This window comes from Miscanthus floridulus, chromosome 1 (genome assembly GCF_019320115.1).
Source record: "Miscanthus floridulus cultivar M001 chromosome 1, ASM1932011v1, whole genome shotgun sequence".
Classification (NCBI taxonomy): domain Eukaryota; kingdom Viridiplantae; phylum Streptophyta; class Magnoliopsida; order Poales; family Poaceae; genus Miscanthus; species Miscanthus floridulus.
The window spans coordinates 101,313,270-101,336,507 of record NC_089580.1 but is presented as its reverse complement, the minus strand read 5'-3'; the positions used below and the strand labels follow the sequence as shown (position 1 = coordinate 101,336,507).

Here is a 23,238-nt window from a genome sequence, read left to right as displayed (position 1 = left end):
ATGATGAGCAGCCAACCCTTGAGGAGCAAGCACTAGAGGACCAGCTTACTCAGGAACAGTTCGATAACGAGGTAGAAAAAGATCTAGAAGTGATGCTTACTCAGGAGGAGTGTGACGAGGAGGAAGGCCCTGAAGGAGAGGCTGCTGAAGGCGAAGAAGAAGAGGATGATGAGTCAGAAGAGGGATATGAAAGTCCCGAGGATCCTTTCCCACCTGAAGCAAGAAGGAGGCCAACGGAGGAAGATTTGGACAAGGATTTTGACCCGAATGAGGAGGTAGGGAAGAAGCCTTAGCTTGTAAATTTTGCTAAAGCTTTGGATGTGTTACCTCTGCTAACACTTTGACCTGTCCTATATACAGGTCCCTCCTAAAACTCAGAAAAGACGACGTCGACGTCCACGACATCTCGCTGGACAAGACGGAGTAGAGGAAAGGAGAGCAGAGGCAACAACCACAAAGACGGATCACGATGCCTCTGCTCCACAAACTCAAGACACAACCACGACTACCAAGCCTAAGAGGAAACGAGGGGATAGAAAAGGAAATCTATATCCAGATAAGGCTTGCTATGTGATAACGGAGGTTGGGCCAGCAGGGGAGATCCTTGAGCCGAAGGAATTAAGAGGACGATTCCGTAATGCGATCGAGGCCCTAGTAAGAGATAAATTGAACCCAGCAATCCCTAACTGGAAAGAGGTACCAGAGAACATAAAGAATGCACTATGGGATAGGCAGCTGAAGGTCAATTTTAGATTTCTGGAGGGTAAGCACGAATTGGTAAAAAAATGCTATCAGGATGATGGGAGAGTCATTGCGACGTTGGAGGTCGGAGTTTAACACGAAGTATATCCAAAAGTGGTTAACTCCCTTCAACGAGTTTGGCAAAATAACTCCTAGTCAATGGGAGGAGCTCATGGCTCAGAAGACTTCAGCGGAGGCATTGGAGCTCAGTGCTTGTAACACTGAGCTAGCGAAGAGGAACAAACACCACCATCATCTAGGCCCTGGTGGCTACTATGCCAAGGAAGAGCAGTTTAGAAAGATGGATGAAGAGGCCACAGCTGCTGGGAATATCGATGTAATGAAGTTGAAGGTACGCTCAAGGAATTGGATATATGCAAGGAGTACAGAACCATCCGGCAGTAATCTTAAGTTTGATAAGCCGGAGACCCAAGAGGCGGTATCAAGGATACTAAAATATGCTGAAGACAAAGAGAAGGGCTCATTCAATCCTTCCAGAGAGAGGGACGAGCTTGGCCTTGGCTTGGGAAACAAGGAGCACACAGGCCACACCAGGGGGCTAGGGAAAAGGATGACTTGGAAGCAAGGATTCGAAGAGGACAGGCACATGTACAAGAAACATGGCCGAGACCAGGAGACTAGTCTTGAGCTCCAAGTGAAGGCTCTAGTTGCGAAGGCGCTGGAGGAGCAAGGAATGTCTATGGAGCCACGTATATTAGTGACGCCACCAGGAGAACTGACATTAGTTGGTAGCCCTCCGAAAGTTCCTAGCAGCCAAGGTTCCACTGCAGCCACAACCTCAGTCAATCTCATACGGGAACCTACTAGTTGCACCTTGGTGTTTCTCAGCGGCCGGCAGAACACTGTGATGGAGGTGGCAACGGGTGTTGCACATCCTCCCGGTGGCTTACACCACAATAATAACATACCGCCGGACTACACTAGGGTCGAGGTGCATATAGTGAAGCCCGAGTTCATGCAGTGGAGGATAGACTACGCAACTCCCGAGGGGCTGGTGTTACTCGGAGACGTTATGGGGCAGTTCATCCTCTAGCACAAACGGGACATTATATTGACTACTTCTTCGCCGCCTCCCCCTCTCCCAAATTTGGAGCGAGTTGTTGAGGCCGGGGAGATATTTTCACCGTCTCGTGACCCCCACATTCCTGAGATGCCACATTCTTCCCCGCCTCCTATCGAGCATGTGCCTGATGAGATGCCACAACCTTCTCCAGCTCGTACCGGGCAAGTGCATCATGAGATGCCACAGTCTTCTCAACAAGCACAACCGATACATGAACAACGAGTGCCTCCTGAAGAAGGTGATGCACAAGAAGATGAGGACGTGCCTTAATGGGAACTCCGAAAGAAGATTCCAATCCACATAAGGCCAGTTTATGTTCTGATCAAAGACGTCTCGTCGGTGTCCAAGTGGTATTCCCATGATCAGTTCAAGCCTGAAAACCAAGTTAAAAAAGTCCCATCACAGGGTTCTGAGGAGGACATCAGTAGCAAACTTCACCAAATTGCAAAGCAGTATCCAAATGTTGATGCCATCAAATGGTCAAAGGATTGCCCGAAAAAATATGAAAGAGGCAAGCCCTTCCTACCAAACCGGGACATCCAGCGCCTACCACTTGGAATGAGAAGGTTCCATGATTGGTACTTGCGTGTTCTCCCAACGAGCATAGATATCATACAAGCATGCTTTCCCACCGACACATTTGGAAGCCCAGCCGAGAAAATTGTCTTTGACTTCAATGACATGCACACATGCTTTCACCTGGGAGAAATGGAGATGAATCTAATTCGCACGTGGTGCCTGTAAGTCCTTATCCTCCCGATATGATATGAATGTAATCTTTGAATTTTGTTGTAACTAACCCACGCCGTGATTTGTAGAATGCAAGTGCACATTGTCAAACAAATGCCAAGTGTGAAAGCCGGGTATGTAGACCCTCAAGCTATAGCCCAAACAAATTTTAATTACCCTAAACGGTGGACACTGGATGCCAAAGAGCTAGCAGCTGCAAAGACTCTTCGGGAGAAAGAGCGCATCCGTAGTGCGAAGCTAAGGGAAGAGTCCCTTAAGGTTGCGGCATACATTGCTCTGGCTTTCAAAAATCTCCAACAACACTCTACTATATGGCTACCATACAACTTCGAGTAAGTTCAACTATAACTTAAAGCTATGTTCGATATATTTTATTCGATGTAAAAGAGCTTATCTAGTTCTATGATTAAATCCATGCAGCAACCACTGGATTTGTATAGCCGTCAATGTCGGGAAGAGCATGGCATGGGTCTTTGATTCAATAGATAAGGACCCGGCGACATACAAAGACTTCATATCGATTCTCAAGACGTATACATATCGACAATCCTCATTAGCTTATATGTCTATATACATACTTGTAACGTTCACTTATGCATACTAACAAGTTGTATTTGCTAAAATAATTCGAACAGGGCATTTAGGTTCTATGTCTCTCATCATCACGGAAGGCATGATCCAGCGAGGAAGGAAAAGCTGGCTATAAAAACACTATGTGCGGTAAGTGTAACTTACTTCTTTAGTACTCCGTTACATGGCTGTCAAAAGCATTACCTAATATTTTCATATGCAAAACACACAGTGCCCCAAGCAGAGGCCTAGGAGTGTACATTGTGGATACTATATATGTTCTATGATGAGTAACACCGGTGCCTACAGGAGACACCCCTTAAGGGTAAGTTTGAACCTCTTCACCTGTAGTATAAAAACTTCATAAATGGTATGAAATACTAAACTGAAACTTGTTTTCTTGTAGTGGAGAGAAGAGAAAGGAATGAAAAGAGACCCATACAAGGATGACCAACTCTTAGAGCTCGTCGGCGACCTTTGCAACTTCATATTGGACCAGATTGTACACGTCAGAGGCGCCTACCATGATCGAGAGTCTGACTTAGGTACAAATCCTCAGTACCAACACCTTCATGAGACTGAAAGGCTAGCTCTAGGACGTTGATAACAATGTGTATGAAATTTGTATATTTAATGATGGATTGTATATATATATCATTACGAATTGGACTTGTAATTGTACTTTATATAATACTATTGTGCTTGTAGTCGCGTTCGGAACGTTGGTCGCATGGCGTTCGGCAACGCGAACGCGGTTTGGAACGTTGGTCGCGGGGCGTTCGGCAACGCGGATGCTGGATGGAATACGCAGAAACAAACAGTTCTGGTCGAATTTGAATTGTAAATTTGAATTTTTTTTGGCGGGAAAATGTACTGTAGGGGCGGTTCTAGATTGAACCGCCCCTACAAATCGGTATTATAGAGGCGGCTGGCACTACAGCCGCCCCTACAAATAGATTTGTAGGGGCGGTTGGTTCTTGAGCCGCCCCTACAAATAGATTTGTAGGGGCGGTTCATAATACCAGCCGCCCCTACAAATCTATTTGTAGGGGCGGCTCAATCACCAACCGCCCCTATAAATCGATTTGTAGGGGCGGCCTGGGAACCGCCCCTACAAATGCATGATTTGTAGAGACAGTTCGGTAGGGGCGGCTGGCCAAACTGCCCCTACAAAGGGTTACCAGCCGCCCCTAAAAATGCTTTTTGTAGTAGTGGAGCAGTACGCACACCCCCTACCTAGCGCACCACTGTCGATGAAATATGGTCGGTAGTCTACCTAGGGGTATGCCCAAGGTAGTAGATTGTCGGCAGACAGATGCGCAAGCCACAAACAAGATGGTGACGCAAGACAGACATGAGGTTTTATCTAGGTTCAGCCACCGCGAAGGCGTAACACCTATGTCATGCGTCTGATTGTATTGTTGTATGTCAATGAGAGATGTTTTTTAGAGGGGTCCCCTGCCCGCCTTATATAGTTCGGGGGAAGGGTTATAGATCTAGAAACTAATCATAGCTAGTTACAATTGCCATAGGTGGTCTAGATAAGGATTCCTATTCTAACCGACCGGGATCTTGCTTGATCTCCAAATCTACCTTGACTCCTTGCGCGGGATTCCGAACAGGTTGGCCGAGCCGCACGTCGTCTTCTAGTGGACTAGACCCCCTGATCCAGGCCGGCCCAAGCCTAGCCAGTATGGGTATAGGGGTTAATACCCCCATAGCGAGGGTGCGGCTGCGATGGTGAGAGAGAGGCAGAGCAAAGCGAGTCAGAGCGAGTGAGGAGGGAGGGCGTGTATCGCTGCCTGTTTTGATGCCTGCATCGGCCTGACGCATGGGCCCAACACCAGCGGATGGCCTCCACATGGTGTCTGTGGCCTGACTCTAGTTAGGCATGACTGTGCGCGTGGTGTCGGTTCAGACACCTCTGAACCCAACTGACAAAGCAAGTTCAAGCGATTAGTCCTCCTAATCCGTTGTGATTTAGCAAAAACTTCCTTAATAAAAATTGTAGAGCTACTGTGAGTACTACAAGATTTCATAAAGGAGTTTTGTCTAATTCTCAATGGTTTTCAAACTACAATGTTCCAAAGTAGACTACATTGAAACTAAAACTCGGTTAAAGGCAGCGAAATTTCAAGTTTTGAAAACAACATTTTGTTGATACTTGTTAGCTCTATTTGACCATGTTAGAGACTGAATTAGCTCATGACCCTTAAATAAAGTTTGTTACTCATGACAACAACTACAACTTTTATTTAGGTCACATAGCCATACAAATACTCTAAGCTACTATTCAACTTTAGTCAATCTAGCATCATGAAAATGGCATTTCAAATGAAACCAACACTTAGAAGCAAATTTGGTCTATGTCATGAATATAAACATTTTTCCATTTATCATTCTAGATGTGTCTAAGGTGTTTTCATGACCTCACAACCATTTCATACATTGGTCACATATGATTACAAGCATAAGCATATATATAAAATCAATATTTCATGTGATAAGGTATAAGAATGAGATGAAATTTCATATGCTCATGTGCATGAATGTTTGGATGATGCTTGTGCCCATGAGATGTAGATGCCAAATGCAAAGCTTAACACTATGGTGTTACAGCCCCTCCCCCATATAGGAATCTCCTCCCACGTGGTGTCTTGTTCACTATGGTTATTCCACACCACCTTGTAGAACTTAATGACCTTGCTCCGTGTTACTCTTTCCACTTCTTCTAGCACTCATATTGGTTTCTCTTCATATGTCAAATCTGATTGGATTTTAATGTTGGTGGGTGCAATGACTTCCTTAGGTATGCGAAGGCATCTTTTCAACTGAGAAACATGGAAGGCATCAAATATCGCACTCATCTCTAGAGGAAGTTGTAACTTGTAGGCAACATTTTCTTTTTGTTCAATAATCTAGTATGGGCCTACATACCTAGGTGCAAGCTTCCTTTTTACTCCAAATCTCTGCACTCCTTTCATGGGCGAAACCTTTAAAAGTTAGTGGTCTTCTTCTTTTATCAGCATAACTCTTTTGTCTAGACTGAGATGCTTTATATGTATTGGATAATGTGTACCTACTCTTCAGCTTCGGAAGCGAAGTCAATGCCATAATATCTTCTTTCTCTGGGCTCAATCCAATTCAAGGGAGTTCTACATTTCCGACCATACAAGGCTTCAAAAGGAGCCATCTTGATGCTCGCTTGAGAGCTGTTGTTGTAGGAGAACTCGGCTAAAGGTAGCCATTTCTCCCATAAACCCTTGGAAGATATTATACAAGCTCTCAACATATCTTCTAAGATTTGATTCACTCGCTCAGTCTATCTAGAACTTTGTGGACGGTATGCTAAACTTCTAGTTAGTTTGGTTCCCAAGGCCTGGTGCAAGTGTTCCCAAAAACGAGCTATAAATTATGCTCCCCGATCTGAGATTATGGTCCTTGGTACTCCATGTAGTCTCATGATCTGAGAAATGTATAGCTCAGCGTACTTCCCACCTAGATACCTTGTGTTAATTGGTACAAAATTTGCTGACTTGGTGAGGTGATCTACAATGACCCATATGGAATCGTGACCTTGTGGTGATAGCGGTAGGCCTGTAATAAAGTCCATACTTATTTCCTTCCATTTCTAGCCTAGAATTGGTAATGGCTGAAGTAATCCAGTAGATTTTAAATGAATGGCCTTGACTCTACTACAATTATAACACCTAGCGACATAGGCGACGATCTCTTTCTTCATCTTGGTCCACCGAAAATGGGTTTTTAGGTCTTGATACATTTTGCTGCTACCCAGATGGATAGACAACTTGGATGAATGAGCTTCATCAAAAATTGGATTTCTAACCTCACAGTCCTTTGGTACTACCAGTCAGTCCTCAAACCATAGCACACCTCTTTCATCCAATCTAAAATGCTTGGTTTCCTATTCTTTCATCTTTCTCTTATGTGAAATACACCTACATCTATCTTCTAAAGTTCTATGATTTTGCTCTCAAGTGAACAACTGACGGTGATATTGTGGAACATAGCAGGATGTAACAAATTAAATCCATCTTCCAACAAGACTTCCAAAGGGTTGCAATGAGATTTCTGACTAAGTGCATCTGCTACAACATTGGCTTTTCCTAAATGGTAGTGCACTTCCAAATTATAGTCCTTGATTAGCTCTAACCATCTTCGCTGCCTCATGTTTAGCTCAGGTTGAGTGAAGATATATTTGAGACTTTTGTGGTCAGTATATATGTGACATACGTTTCCAACAAGTAATGTCTCTATATCTTCAACGCATGAACAACTGTAGCGAGCTCTAAATCATGCATAGGATAATTGACTTCATGCTTTCTCAACTATCGAGAATCATAGGCAATAACTCAGCCTTCTAGCATGAGCACACACCCCAAACCTGTACCCGATGCATCACAGAACACATTGAAAGGCTTTTCCATGTTGGGTTGTGCTAAAACCGGAGTTGTAGTTAGCAAGGTCTGTAGGGTGTGAAAAGCGGCTTCACACTCTCGCATCCAACTAAACTTTTCATCCTTCTAAAGTAGTCTGGTCATGGGCTTAGCTATCTTGGAGAAATCTAGAATGAAACGACGATAGTAACCTGCTAGCCCTAGAAAACTCTGAACTTCATGAACTAAAGTCAGGGCCTTCCAATCCATGACCTCTTGTACTTTAGATGGGTGTATAGAAATTTCATCTTTAGATAAGATGTGACCCAAGAAAGGTACTTTGCTCAACTAGAATTCACACTTGCTAAATTTGGCATATAACTTATGTTCCCTCAATCTAGATAGAACAACTCTCAGATGCTCTGCATGGTCTACCTCATTCTTTGAGTAAATCAAGATATCATTGATAAACACAACCACAAATTTGTCTAGCTCGGGCATGAATACTGAATTCATCAAGTACATGAAGTAGGCAGGAGCATTTGTTCATCCAAAGGACATGACCAAATACTCATACAAGCTGTACCGAGTGGAGAAAGCTGTTTTAGGGACATCTTCTAGCCTGATCTTAATCTGTTGATAACCAGACCTCAAGTCAATCTTAGAGAATACCTTTGCTTTCACCAACTGATCGAACAAGATATTGATATGGGGCAAAGGATACTTGTTCTTAATGGTCACAGCATTAAGCGGCCTATAATCCACACATATTCTCAAGGGCTTGTCCTTCTTCTTTACAAATAAAGCTAGACATCCCCATGGAGACGAACTAGGTCGAATGAGACCTTTGTCCAACAGTTCTTGTTACTAAATTTTAAGTTCAGCTAACTCATTTGGTGGCATCCTATAGGGTCTTCTCGAGATAGGTGCTATACCTAGCACTAACTCAATCTTAAATTCTACATCCCTATCTGGTGGTAAACCCGGCATTTCATCTGGAAATACATCAGGAAATTCACAAACCACTGGAATATCACAGAGAGTAGTGGCTTGGATAACACAAGACAAGTTTTGGAGATCAAAACTTCTGGGATGTGGCACTAGAAAAGCACTACCTCCCTTTGGTTCTCTCAACATAATTGTCTAAGTGGATGTGTCAATGAGAACCCCATGGTCGCTCATCCAACTCATGCCTAAGATCACATCTATGGCTAATCCGGGCAATACTATCAGATCCATTGTGTACTCCCTCTCTTGTATAGAGATGAGCATGTCTCTAACTATCTGATTTGTAGAGATAGTAGCCCTAGCTGAACTTATACTATAACCACCCTTGTTTACCTCAATTATTTTTTGATCATACTTAGATACAAATGCTTGGCTCATAAATGAATGATAAGCTCCTAGAATCAAATAAAACAATGGTGGGATGTTTGTTAACAAGAAACATACCTGACGGTGACAACTTCTCCTATAGGGATTTCTTCAACAGCTATGTAATGCAGTATCTAGGACATGCCTTTAGATTGACTATTTCTGATTACCCTAGTTTTGATTTCCATTCTTCTTGGGATGGGGACACACCTTGTCCCAATGACCCAACTGATTATAGTTGAAGCATGGCTGATTGCTCCTTAGTCAGTACTGAGCTTTCTTGCCTTCTGTTTCCCTTGGGTAGGGCAAAGGTGAACGCCCTACGGAATGTCTTCTAGGGGCGATTGCCTTGAGCTTTTGGTCGAGGGGGCCTAAACTTAGGTGCTGGTGGACAAAACTATGGCCTAGCCACCACTAGAGCTCTAGACTGGGAAGATCTTGAGGCGCCTGCCTCAGCTGCTATTTTGTAGCCATTCACTGCTGCATGCAAATTGTTTTGGTTCTCTTGGGTCAAGGCATCACTAACGAACTCATTGTATGTGGCACACCTTGAGTTGGCCATAGTCTTCATTAACTTAGTGCCAAGGCCTCTCTTGAAGCTTTCAATCTTCTTTTCCTCCATATTGATGAACCCTAGGGCATATCAGGATAGATTGTTGAAGGCATGCATGTACATGGTTAGGTTCTTGGTCCCTTGTGTGAGTCTCATGAACTCGGCGGCTTTCATGCGCATTAGCCCTGAGGGAATGTTATGTCCCCTAAAGGCTAACTTGAACTGCTCTCATGTGACCTATGAGTTGGCAGGTAGAGAGGATAGGAAATGGGTCCACCATATCCTGGCTCATCCCTACGGTTGATGGAATGCATATTCTGCCTTCTGATGCTTAGTAACCCTCAACAGACAAAACTTTTGCTTGATCATGTTTAGCCATTCATCCGCCTAGAGCGGTTCTTTGGCCACTTTGAAGATACGAGGCTTGGTGTCTTAGAAATCCTTGAAAGAGCTATATTGATTTGGCTTAGGCCCTTGATGTTGTTAATGGGCATGAGCGGTGTTCTACGCAATGAGGTGTAGTCTATCCTCCATGGCTCTCTGATTACCTAGGAACTATGCGAAGAATTCATTCACAGATGGTGATGGCGGTATTGTTAAGTCATCGTCGTTGCCACCTTGGCTGGTGACTACCCCAGCGCGAGTGCAAGTCATGTGCAAAGTTGCAACATTAAGTGATTATTGGATGATGTCAGGAGATTATAGATGAATTATGTAATCATGCCAAACTGAAATTACTGGAGAGAATCTTAAATTCATACAATAAAATAGAGGCATAATAATTCATTATCGCAACATGACATCACCAATTAGATCACTTATCATACTCATATTGCTTTAATATTCATGTCATAATCCACTAGTAAAATAAAACTAGAATTTCATCAAAGCTCAATCCATAGTGAGACGACATGCAAAGTGCCAATATTACACCGAAGTTAAATCACAAATACCTGAACTTCAAGCTACAAGTCCATTACATGAATAAGAGGGATACATCTAGCGCTTTAACTAGTCACTAGGCTGATTCTAATCTTTAGCGTGCTCACTATCGAGGTCAGAGATAGCATCGTCCTCATCCTCTAACTCCACTTCTTCTTCCTTCCAACCAGTCATGTTCAACCATCATTTCTGGATCTTCTTCCTCATTAAGGATCGGATGCAGTTTGTTTTTTACAAAATGCACCTCATGCTGAAGATCAACCACCATGTTCTGGGTCTGTGCAATCTATTGGCGCAAGTCCCTCTTGACATGGTCTAGCTGCATGGTTAGGGCTTCGGCTCTCATGAGCCTATCCATGCAAGTGGTATAGGACTCCTACCTAGAAGTCCCTAGTGTCCTAACAAGTATAGAACATCTTGATCACTGCAAACATTGTACTTATAGCAGGACTAGAACTATCTACCCACTCATCCTAGTCTTAGATCAACACATTGCGGTTCTAGTGTCCAAACTGCTTTGGATGGATCCACCTGAGGAAAAGTACCAGCAGCGCTACCAGTAAGCTCATCCCCATGCTGACTAACATATCTGACTCAGCACCTCAAAGGACACTACTTGGGTAGCCTCCCAAGGAGTTCTTCCTTCAGATTCTGCCCTCCATTCCTACTAGAAAGGTGCTTGGTTATGAGCTGGTATGGTCAGCTGTACTTCATACCATGGTTGTCCCTTCAGGTATACTTCATTCCAGTAATAGAGGGGCGGTTCATAATACCCCACATAATGTAAGACTCTCCAAAGTAGGGCAGGAGTTCCAAACATCAACAAGAAATTCTCACTTCTAGCTGGTGCTGCCATCTGTACCAACAACATGTGCAAGTCTCATGAGACAAAGTCATAATGGATAAGAGTTACATAACCAAGTAAGAGATTTATAAGGGGAGGAACAAAGCAAGTATGAAATAATGATTTATCATGATGCATACACGTTCTGTACGTCCTTACAAACTTAGGAAAATTTAAAACTTCTAACGGCATACACGGTGGCATACAAGCATTCTCTCATATATAACTGTAACTAGTCGGGCTACACTGTTTCGTTGTTAGTGTACCTACACAAGAATTTTATTTCAGCCCAACCCCACAATTATATATGCAAAATGTAAATCTAGGCTCTAGGTTGCAAGCTAAATACTTCCATATATATACGCATATATATACTTCCGTATCAAGGCTACCCGAGAGTAAATACATCCTATATATACATATAAATATGCATATATAGCCTGCATCAAAGCCAACCCATAATTAAATACTTCCGTATATATATGAGGCATATATACACTTCAGTACCAAAGCTAACTCTCAACATTAGACCGCACGCTCACAACTTGTGGTCATGCCACTATGATGATGAGTGGTATCTTACCTTAGGCATAGAGGCATTTGATCCATACATTACGACTCAAGTGAATGACTTCCATACAATACCACTGCCATATGGACGATGAAATGGAAAACCCCCAAGTTAGTACTTAATTAGCCACCTGAAGTCCTTAACTGGGCATAAAGGAAAGTGATTACTGGCAAACTTTATATTCAAACTCTAGGTTTTAAACACATATATATATAACTATAAGTTGCTAAAAATTGGTTTTGGAAAACAAAAACCTTTGTTTTAAATACACATGTGGCAATTAATGTTGAATCTTGCTCTGATACCAGCTGTACCAGAACCGACCAATTTATAAGAGCACAAGTACAATGGTAGCCCGCAAGCGGTCACACTATCATACTTGAGCCCATACTAAACCTGGTAGTCCATTAAGTATCATGAAGGGTCTCGATTTAACCAACATACAACTAAGATTGTAAATGATTCAGCATAGATGTCACACGTTACATAAGGTTCATAAATATAGTTCATCCATCAGAGTATAAATTAAAGTTATTACAAACCTTGTTCAAGTGAGATAGTACTGGAAGCAAATTAAAAGTTTGAAAACCAACATCTACAACATTGTTTAATTATAGTGCCAGCTCATGATCACACTTCCATAGAAGCATAAGAGATGGATTAATAAGAGATGCGTGCCTAGGGTTTACTCCTCATCCACAGTGGGACTAGAAGCAGTTCTTACAATAGCCATGATAAACTGTACCATCTGAACAATGGGAATAAAACCCTGAGTATGAGAAGGTACTCAGCTAGACTTACCCATCATAAACCAAAAATAAAGTGACTCTAAGGATTATGCAAGGCTTTATAAGTGGAGCTAGCTTGATAACATTTTGCATAAAAAGCTTACCAATTCAAAAATATTGTTATAATTTGGTCATGAAATTAATTATAGCTATTCATCTCTAGATTAGCAACTAACCTATGCCAAACATGTGGTATATCATTTAGTAGCATACAATAGTAACCATAGTCAGAATAAAAATTCATGTTCATCCGAACCATCATATTCCATAACACGGTTACTACTGATGTTGGGACTAGCCAAGTTTCTCATCCATCTGGGAGGTCCTCAAGTGTTTGCTCCTCTCCTTCTAGAGCTATGGCCTAAGGTGTTTCCTGCTGTTTCTCCTCTTCTTCTTCATTGAACTCCAAAACAGTTATCCCTTCGGATGATCCTATATGCATGAGCATGAAATAAGATATCACGAATACAAATATAATGACATGTATAAGACGATATGATGTGATGAATGCATCCCCATAAGTGTTCTTAGCAGCATTGCATTACAGTGATAACAAGTTATATTTTCCCTAGTAACTTAAATAAATGCTTATGTAAATCATTTTCTAGACTACAAGACAACAGCCACTATGTTTTGATCATAATTGGAGTTGTACATATCAAAATAATATGGTTTTTTGATGCCCTGCATTGGCCTAATGCAGTGGGCCCAACTGCTAGTGGACGGCCTCCATGCAGTAGCCAGTGGCCTGACTCTGGTCAGGCCACGACACGCGTGCGCGGCATCAGGTTCAGACACCTCTGAGCCCAACTGATGAAGCAAGTTCAAGTGATCAGTCCTCCTAATCCATGGCTGATTTAGCAAAAACTTCATTAATAAAAATTGTAGAGCTATGTGAGTACTACAAGATTGCTTAAATGAGTTTTGTCTAATTCTCAATAGGTTTTCAAACTACAATGTTCCAAAGTAGACTACATTGAAACTAAAACTCAGTTAAATACTTAGCGAAATTTCAAGTTTTAAAAACAACATTTTGTTGATACTTGTCAGCTCTATTTGACCATGTTAGACACTGAATTAGCTCATGACGCTTAAATAAAGTTTGTTACTCATGATAATAACTACAACTTTTATTTAGGTCACACAAGCCATGCAAACTAGCATCATGAAAATGGCATTTCAAATGAAACCAACACTTAGAAGCAAAATTGTCTTACGTCACGAATATAAACATTATTCCAATTATCATTCTAGATGTGTCTAAGGTGTTTTCATTACCTCACAACCATCTCATACATTGGTCATGCATGATCGCAAGCATAAGCATATATATATAATCAACATTTCATGTGATAAGGTATAAGAATGAGATGAAATTTCGTATGCTTATGTTCATGAATGCTTGGATGATGCTTGTGCTCATGAAATGCATGTGCCAAATGCAATGCTTAACACTATGATGTTACATAATCCCGACATGTCCTCCTATAATTGAATAATCAACAAAACTTGTGGAATTGATTAGTTTTAAAATCCTATTTCTAGGTTTGGTGTTTGTATGCTATGATTTTATGTGATAGTTGGTGATGGAAAATGTGAGTTAAGGACCTGCCAACAACTCCCCCACACTTATCCCTTTGCTCGTCCTCGAGTAAAGTTTAGGACAAAGATGGGTCATCTCCTTGATATGACATCTGCATACAAGTTGTTCCAAGCTTCACCTGCACTTAGTGAACTTTTGAAGTGTCTATCACATTATGATGGGTAATTGATTAATGGAACAACATGGATTCAAATCCCCTTGCATCATTCAATTTAGAAATTGGGCTTTTCATTTGATTTTTAAATATAAACATAGCTTAGCTCCTCAAATGATTCTCTGAAATCACTCATGTATGTGGTTGGTTCCTCACCAAAGCATATCATAGCAATGACTTCTTTCTTTCCTACATCTAAAAAAGCTTATGTGGATCTTTGGGTAGGGGAAGATATGAAGGCATACTTACTCTACATATTTTGTTAAGGCAAAGCTCAGGATCCAAGGAGAAAAGATGTCATAACCTTAGATCAAGAAGTGCAAGTGTGTGGGTAAAATAATTTCTAAATCTATACTATACTCCTTTTGTATGAGTGGTCTCTCTCTAGCTTTTTATTTTGAAACATGGCTATCCTTTTTTTCTTTCTTCTTTTTTATGAGCCTTCATCTGCTTAATTTTTTTCAATAATTTGGGACCTTCATGTGTCCCTATTTTTTTCTTGGACCTTCATGTGTCCATATATATATACTTTTCTCATACTTTTGCATAGCCCATGTCTCTTAAACCACATATTAAGAGAGATCACTATCTTGTAAAACATGGAGTATTTTCCTAACAAACATTTTTTGTCTACTCCCAGTGTAGGAGCAGAGTTTTGGGTGGATGGAGGCATGTTTTTAGCGTATTCCTAGTGTAGGAATAGCTTATGTATGTGGGTGTACGTGATCTTGATCTTGGGGGCATGATAACTTTCTCGACAATGGTCAACAAGACTTGACAAAATACAATGTAGAAATAAGTAGCATAAAATTGGAGGCTTTAAGCTCTAAACACTAGATATCGCTTTGGTAGGAATTTGAACATAATTGAGGAGCATGCTATTTGAATTTTATTTTGTAAAATAATTCCCAAGTTCTTTGCATAAGAGAGCATGGTTCATTTTCATCCTACTATATCACATATTCCAATTACTTAGATATATGGGGTCCCTATGATGAGTTGTCCACAAGTTTAGGAATATTAGCAAGGAATAAAGAGTATGCAAATTTAATCAAAGGATAGCATGGAGATTGAGCATCATTTTGTTTTGTATTTTGAATTTGTTTCAATTTTAAGCTTCGAAATTTCGGGAGAGTTGAGGGTTGAGTTGCACAAACCACCATTGAAGATGAAGGCGCTATGGGAAGTGAGAGATGGTTTGGCTAAACCTAGAGGTTCAGCCAATCTTTTCTAGAGTCATCTGCTTTGTCCTTCTACAAGCTGGATCATTCGGTGTTGTGCAACATGTTAGGGAGATCTCGAGTGTGTGGTTGTTATGCTTGAGAGATCTATCCCACACTTATTCTTATACCTGCTTTTATTCAATAGAAAAACAAATGGAAATAGACAAGGGCTCTACCAGTTGAAACACTAGGGAGCCTTAAATTTATTATAATTATAATTATTATTTATTTATTTTATTATTATCTTTTTTTATTTGTTCACCCAACTTTATATAACTCAAGCAAGGCTAAGATAAAATTTTATAGTATAATTCTAGCCTTGATTTATCTCCATAGATGACTACCTCCATTATTTATGAAAGTAATATTCAAAGTTCATTAATCAAATTTCAACACCATGTTGAATTTTGATTAAAGCAGACCATTTTAACCTAAGAACCATGATTAATTTAAAGGGCCTATGGATATACCACATGTGCAAATGTGGAAACACCGAAACTAGAGCATATGACAAAAATAAGGGAAGCTAGAATTTTTTGCATGATCAAGTTGTATTCTTATGAAGACAAATATGAGTAGAAAAGTTTGGTGAAAATTCAATTACCTTTGCATACCTGAGTGTACTTACCGATAGCATATGTGGATGAAGATTTTAAAGTTGCTACACCGATGACTTGTGTATGGTTCATCTCAAGTTATCACCTAAGGTTAGGCTACACACACAACTAGTGTGTGTGGACCATGGGCCTTAGTGATAGCAAAGGTCTAGGAGAGGAGAATGCTCCTTCTCTTTCCTCTTCTCTCTCTTTTTTTATATATATTTCTTTCTTTCTTTTTCTTTTTTTAAGAGAAAGATTTTTCTATTCTCTCTCTTTTTTATGGCAAGGTAGAGCTGGCATCATTTCAATTTTTTGTTTTTAGCCCAAGATGGCCTTTTGTGTGGATGGAACTTCCTCCTCCACACTTGGACTTTTTGTGTAAAAGTCAAGTGTGCAATGTTGGGGGTCTCCCTTTGAGTGTGTTACATCATGAAAGAACATCAACGTGTATGATTGATGTAGCTTCCCATGTTTTTTAGCATCATATGTACCTTGTTCTTCTTGATCTCAACCTAAAAGGGTTACCAACCAAGAATACCCTTAAAAACATGTTCTTGCTTTTATTGATAAGAAAAGTTTTTATTTTATTTTATATGATAATCATAATTTTTTATGATAATATATGATAATCCTGGTGTATCTCCCGGCAGTGCTTCATTTATGGTCTTAAGCTTGACCGTGGGAACTTCATCCTACAACTATCAATGGTGGTATAGTTCCCAACTTTACCACCAAACATTTAGCATTATCACTCAAGCTACAAGGTTAGTACCACAATGCATCCACGAGATCTGCAATATTTGCGATAGACATATGCATCCACAACCATCCTCCTAAAGAGTTTGTAAATGAGGAGTAGAGTATGGTTGTGGTTTTCATGAAAGCATATGGTACTAAGCATGATCAACTCTAGAGATGCCAAAAGTGAGCATGAAACATAGGGAAACTCAAAAGAGGAACTTTCATTCTCATTTGTGGAATCATTCATTTCAAGCTCTAGAGTTGATGTTTTGAGTTTGTCCATGGACCAACAAGTTTTCTTTGTGTTGGCTAGAGAGACATGGCTCGAATTTAGGCGAGGGTGATAATGGATGTTCAGCTTCACAAGGATGTGAAATGGATGGGGAAATGAATTTTACCTCCTCGACTAGATCATTGTTGGGATTATGCTTTACCATTGAGATTTCTAGGGTGAAAGATAAGAATGGTAGAAGTAGTTTTCCCAAACTTCTCATTAAGACTCCCATGTGGATATTTTCTTGAAAAAGTTTGTCCAACGGGTAGCCTATGAGAAGATCGAACTCAAGGATGGCAAAGATGTGGAAATCTATAAAAACCATTGATTTCATCAATTTTGAGTGGCACGACCCTAGCAATCCCACAACACTCAAAGATTAGTCACGAGGCACATTTGAAGAGCTTATTGGTCAAGACTTGCGGCATTTTGCCCAAAAGGGCTTCAACAAGGAATTCGCACATGATATTAGTCTCGACCATGGGGTTGTGCAGGGCTTGTATGGTGGTTCCCCTTAATGAACAAGTTATGGCCATGGAAGGTGAAAGAATTTGAATTGCTTTGAAAGAATGTTTCACTTCCTTTAGCCATTCCTTTAGTGGTTCTGCTTTAACAGGAACTTCCCTTATGTTCTTTTCGTGCCATGATAACTTCAAGGTATTGCCATAATCCTTGAATTGGATAGGGAACTCTAAAGGATGAGTTACTCATTCCTTCGATGTTCGTGGTTCATGTGGGGGCTCATGAGCCAAACCTTGGGATGGTATGTGCTTGGTTTTGACTGATGAGGACTCCTCCACACTCTACATGACTTTTGCCTAGAGGGGTTTTGTTCTTATGACTGAAGAAAGTGTCTATGGCTATGAAATGCTCAAGGAATTCTACTTGTTTTGTCATATTTTTGTGTGTAAAATGACCTCCGATAGTCACGTTTAGGCATAGGTCAGCATCTATGTCAAGACCCAAACAAAAGAGACGCAAAATCATGCCATCAGGGTAATGACAAGTCTAGGCTGGCATGTATTAACATTGAAAACTGGGCCCAGGCTGCACCTATAGACTCCTTCTCGAACTACACAAAATCGAGGATCGCCCTTGGTAGAGAGCCGATACTGGGACATGGGGAAAAAATGCAAGACAAAACTTGTCTTTAAGTTCATCCAAGTCCCCATTCGTACTTCCTATGGTAAATGTGTACCATTGTTTCACCTTCCCTATGAGGGAGAAGCGAAACAATTTCCACCTTAAAGTTTCTTGTGTCATGCCCGAGATGCTTAGGCATGAGCACATTTCTTCCAAGTCTCACAGGTGATGGTAGGGGTTTTCATTTTCATGCCCTAAGAAGGGTAGTGCCCCAACCATGTCTATTAAGCCTAGGGTGGAGTTCATAGCTAGATGAACGGTTTGGTTTTGGAGAAAGTGGTGGCTCATGGAACTCCCCATTTGAAGTGGAAGAGTTTGCAAGAGATGTTGGCTTCATGGTGACAAAAGGATAAAGTGAAAATATTTTTGTTTTTATAAAAAGAAAAGATATAGATATGAGAACGAACTAGTTTTGTAGAAAATAGCAACTGTTCCCAAGCAATGGCACCAGAAAGCTTGTTGGTATTTCTTAACATTTACATAAATTAATCCTCAAGCGTATGGAATTACCGTTGCAGCTTTCACCTAGAAGTATTTAGGGTATCATATTTTCCACAAGGAACGGAGGTATTTCTTCTAGCTAACTCATCCAACGACAACACAAGGATAGCTAATGAGGGTAGAGAAGGATTCCTATGGCTTATGGTCTAAGGATAGATAAACTCTACTTATACTTGCTCACTTCGGGGACCGAACCACACCTAGTCTGCCAGGAGAGGCCGGCCTATAGCTCAATGCCATACCCGGATGTGGGGGATTACAAGGGATGGACAGGGCTATCACCAACTGCCACCTACCCCTCAACCGGAGGGTATGAGACAAACGAAGGTAGCCTCTAGCCTAGACACCATGTTTATGCTATCAACTACTACTCTAGCCTGAATCAGGGTTATGCGTCATATCAGGAGCCATCTACTAGAGCATCCGCCACTAGGATGGATGATGAACCCACAAACAAGTAAAAGTATAGCTCAACTACTCAAAGACTTTTTAACCAAAGGAACCACGAACACTTACTAAAATACCTGTCGAGGTACAAAGCTTGTGTTCGTCGAGGTACAAGGCAGGGAGACATCGACAAGCCCGACTCTTCCCCAAACTCTCCCTCACATCTCTCCCTACTACTTTTCTAGAGCTAGATAGGGCCTAAGCCCATGAGTGGTGGGAAAACTGCTCCACTGCCTTCCTAGCAAAGTTCTTTTCCATAGGCAAGACCAATGCTCTACGTGGAAGAATCTCAAGTTTTCAACAGCAACATGATGAATCTATCCTTGAGGCATGGGAATGCTTTCAAGACTACATATTAGAATGTCCTCATCATGATATGGAGAATTGGCTACACATGCAGACCTTCTACCATGGATTGACTAATAGTACCCATGAGAATATGGATACCACTACTAGAGGTGCATTTTTATCACTCACAATCACACAAGCAATAGCTCTTGTGGAGAAGATGGCCTCCAACCAAGGTTGGAATGAAGAACATCTTCAAACCTGCAAGAGAGGTGGAGGTATGCATCAACTCAAGGAGGTGGACATGTTGTCTGCCAAGATGGATCTACTGATGAAAAGGCTTGAAGACCGAGTCAATGAAAAGAAAGAAGTCATGCACATTCATGATTCCCACATGACGTGTGAAGAATGTGGAAACACTAGGCATTCAGGGAATAACTATCCTAAAACCCAAGAGGATGTGAACTTCATCAACAACAACAACTATCGTCCTCAATAGAATCAAGGATGGAATCAACAACAAATGCCAAACTAACAAGGTAATTATTAAGGCAACTATCAAGGTAATAATTACAATAATTTCAATAATCAACCATCTTTGAGAGATTTAGTCTCTGGTCAAGCTAAAATTATGGAGGGTCTATCTAGAAAACTAGCTTCCAATGACAAAATGTTAGAAAATATAAATAATAGAATGGATAGCTTCTCTTCAGCCATTAAAAACTAGCATAGCTTTAATAAAATGATAGAATCACAAATAGCTCAGCTGGCAGTTGTTGTTCCTTCGACTGACAAAGGTAGGATTTTAGGGCAACTGGAACATCTTGAAACTATAAATCTTGTCAATATTCACAATGCAGGATACTACTACATTGAATCATCGACAGGGGCTTGGAATGATGAGTCTCTGTCTGTCAAGAAAGGTGATCTAGGAAGACCTGTCATCCCCATAGCCATTGGACCTCACATATTCCAAGAAGCTATCTATGACATCGGAGATAGTGTCAACATTATGCCAAAGGTAATTTATGATAAAATTAATGGAGGCACTTTGTTATAGACAAACATGTGTTTGTAGCTTGTAGATCAGTCACTCTACTACCCCAAGGGAATTCTTGAAGACATATGTGTATGAGTGGGATAGTCATACATACCCGTAGACTTTGTGGTTTTGGAAACAGGTGGAGATCTAAGGACACCCATTATTTTGGGCCGACCTTTCCTAAGCACCGCAAAAGCCATCATCTATGTGGACAGTGCCAAGATCTGCTTCATAATCAAGGGTAGAAAGGAGAACTTCACTTTCAAGAATCATATACATCACTCTCCTAGTCATCCACAAAAGGCTGTGTCTACCTGAAGAGACAATAGTGACTAAGAAGAGAAATAAACGAAGAAGGAAGACAAGCCCAGGCAGCCACAAGAAGAATTAGTCAAGATGATCAACACACTCCGATCAGAGTATGACCACCTCCTCACTTCACCGTTCCTTACCAAGAAAGAAGACCCTGGTGTACCGACGATCGAGTGTACGATTAGGCAAAAAAAATTTCCATAGCACCTTCTATGACATTGGATCAGGTGTCAACATAATGTCCAAGGTAACATATGACTATTTGTTTGGTGATGAGCCTTTGTTCCCTACATATATGCAATTGCAGATGGTGGACCAATCAATTTGATTTCCTGGAGATAATAGCAAAAGACATCATGGTAAAAATACAAGATTACTATGTCCCTACCGACTTCATGATTCTTGACATGGGAGAAGAAGAAGGCGTACGTATCATCCTTGGATGATCGTTCCTCAACACTACAAACATGATTATCTACATAGGATTGGGACAAATCCACTTCTAATTCACTAGACAAAAGGTACGATGCTATTTCAATAGTTATACAACTTATGAAGAGCCAAAGAAGATCTGCTCCAAGATGAGACGCTGATCATCCCAATGCCGGAGGAATCAATCCACAAAGAATGAAGAAGTAGGACCTAGAAAAGATGAACATACTATGCCAAAATCGAGTCCACAACCCAAACAGGTGTGGAAGGAAAAGGTGATATCATCATTAGAGTCACCATCACAAGAGGTGCAACCATCAAGGTTTCCATCTCAAGGACTAATTGATGCACCTGAAGAATCAAGGACTCCTCTAGTCCTGTTCGAAGGACTCAAAACACTAAACCCTTGCCGGGAGGTAAAATTGGTAGTTATCCATATTTACCCTTTTGCATTGCATAAATTACTTTTACTTTAGCATATTTATCTTTTCTACATTTATATTGCATTTAGAAAAGAAAATAAAAAATTCCATCATTGCACTATAAAACTTTAAGCCCCGTTGTTGCATTTCTTAGCGCTATCACCAAGTGAGGAGGTTTTAAGTCCATCACCGGTAATGGTGCCAGAAATGCTTGTTGGTATTTCTTAACACCATTACTAAGATTGAGTTAATCTTAGCAACGCTGCCAAGAAACACCAACCTATGATAGTCCTTAAAGATTACAGACAATATTCCGCAAGCGTACAGATCTATCATTGTAGCATTTCACTCAGAAGTATTTAGGGTATCATTATTTATATTTTCTAAAAGGAGGGCAAGGTATACATATTCGAGCATAGACATAAACATGATTCCATACTTGCATAGTGGACCATAGTTCATAACAGTGGTAAAAACAATATTTCATGGATAGTGCACACACATCTGGGATAACCTCAAGGATAAAAGGAAGACAAAGAATAAAAGAATGTTCCTACATGGAGCCAGCATGTTCTAATATAGTCGTGCAAAGAACAGTTGATGATCATACAACATATAGTGGTTAGATCTAGAACTAAGTGTAAGATATGTCAGGAGGCCACCTGAGTACTGGTCTGCCAGCATCCTCATGTGACAATTTAGATTCCTACACCCTACCTGAATGTGCGGGATTACAAAGGACAGACAGGGCTATCACCACTTGCCGCCTACCCCTGAACCGTGGAGTATGAAATGTATTCACCTATTCCTATGTACCCTAGGCACCTTGCCCGATTACATAGAAACTACACACATGCCCTCAGGACTCTGACCATATGGATCAACAAGCATAGGACATGGGCACACATGAAGGCTCGATGAATTGCCACCTCAACTTAGCTCTAATTCTACTCATATAAGTTATATAAATGATTAAGTGTAAAGTTCTACATGTTAGGATCATCACACATAAACTATATGTTAGTTTATATACACGATTATAAAACGAGAACTATAGTCTAGTTCATATGCGCTACTATATAAATGATATGAGAGCTTGAATATGGAAGAAGTCTTCATAGTTCTATTCAACAAAAGTTGCTCTTTCTTCCAAGGAGACAAGCTCTCCAAGTAGCTCTTCCCTTGCTCACAAAATAAAACGAAAGCTAAGAGTACAAGATGAGGTAGCGAGGTAGAGGCTCCAAATGATGTGTGTGTAGAATGAGCTCTACTCCTTATACAGCGAAGCATGGTCGGTTTGGCCTCAGTAAAATTAGGAAACTCCCATGGTTGGCATTTCTTAGCATCACTTGTTATTAGGTTGTCATCCCTAGCATAATGCCAGAAATGCATGGTTGGTAATTATTAATGACACTTGTAAACTTTAGAGAAATTTATATATAT

At 40.8% G+C, this 23,238-nt stretch overlaps 1 long non-coding RNA gene and 1 other non-coding gene across 2 annotated transcripts; one reads left to right on the top strand and one right to left on the bottom strand.

Moving 5' to 3' along the window:
- The first annotated feature begins 3,043 nt into the window (after nucleotides 1-3,043).
- On the top strand, nucleotides 3,044-3,676 carry LOC136490175 (uncharacterized). Its single transcript, XR_010767539.1, has 3 exons — nucleotides 3,044-3,106; nucleotides 3,211-3,295; nucleotides 3,552-3,676. It is a non-coding gene; the product is annotated as an uncharacterized lncRNA (long non-coding RNA).
- A 15,892-nt stretch (nucleotides 3,677-19,568) lies between these two features.
- LOC136511229 (small nucleolar RNA R71) lies at nucleotides 19,569-19,677 on the bottom strand. The gene has a single exon (XR_010772666.1). It is a non-coding gene; the product is annotated as a small nucleolar RNA R71 (small nucleolar RNA).
- Between the last annotated feature and the right edge of the window lie 3,561 nt (nucleotides 19,678-23,238).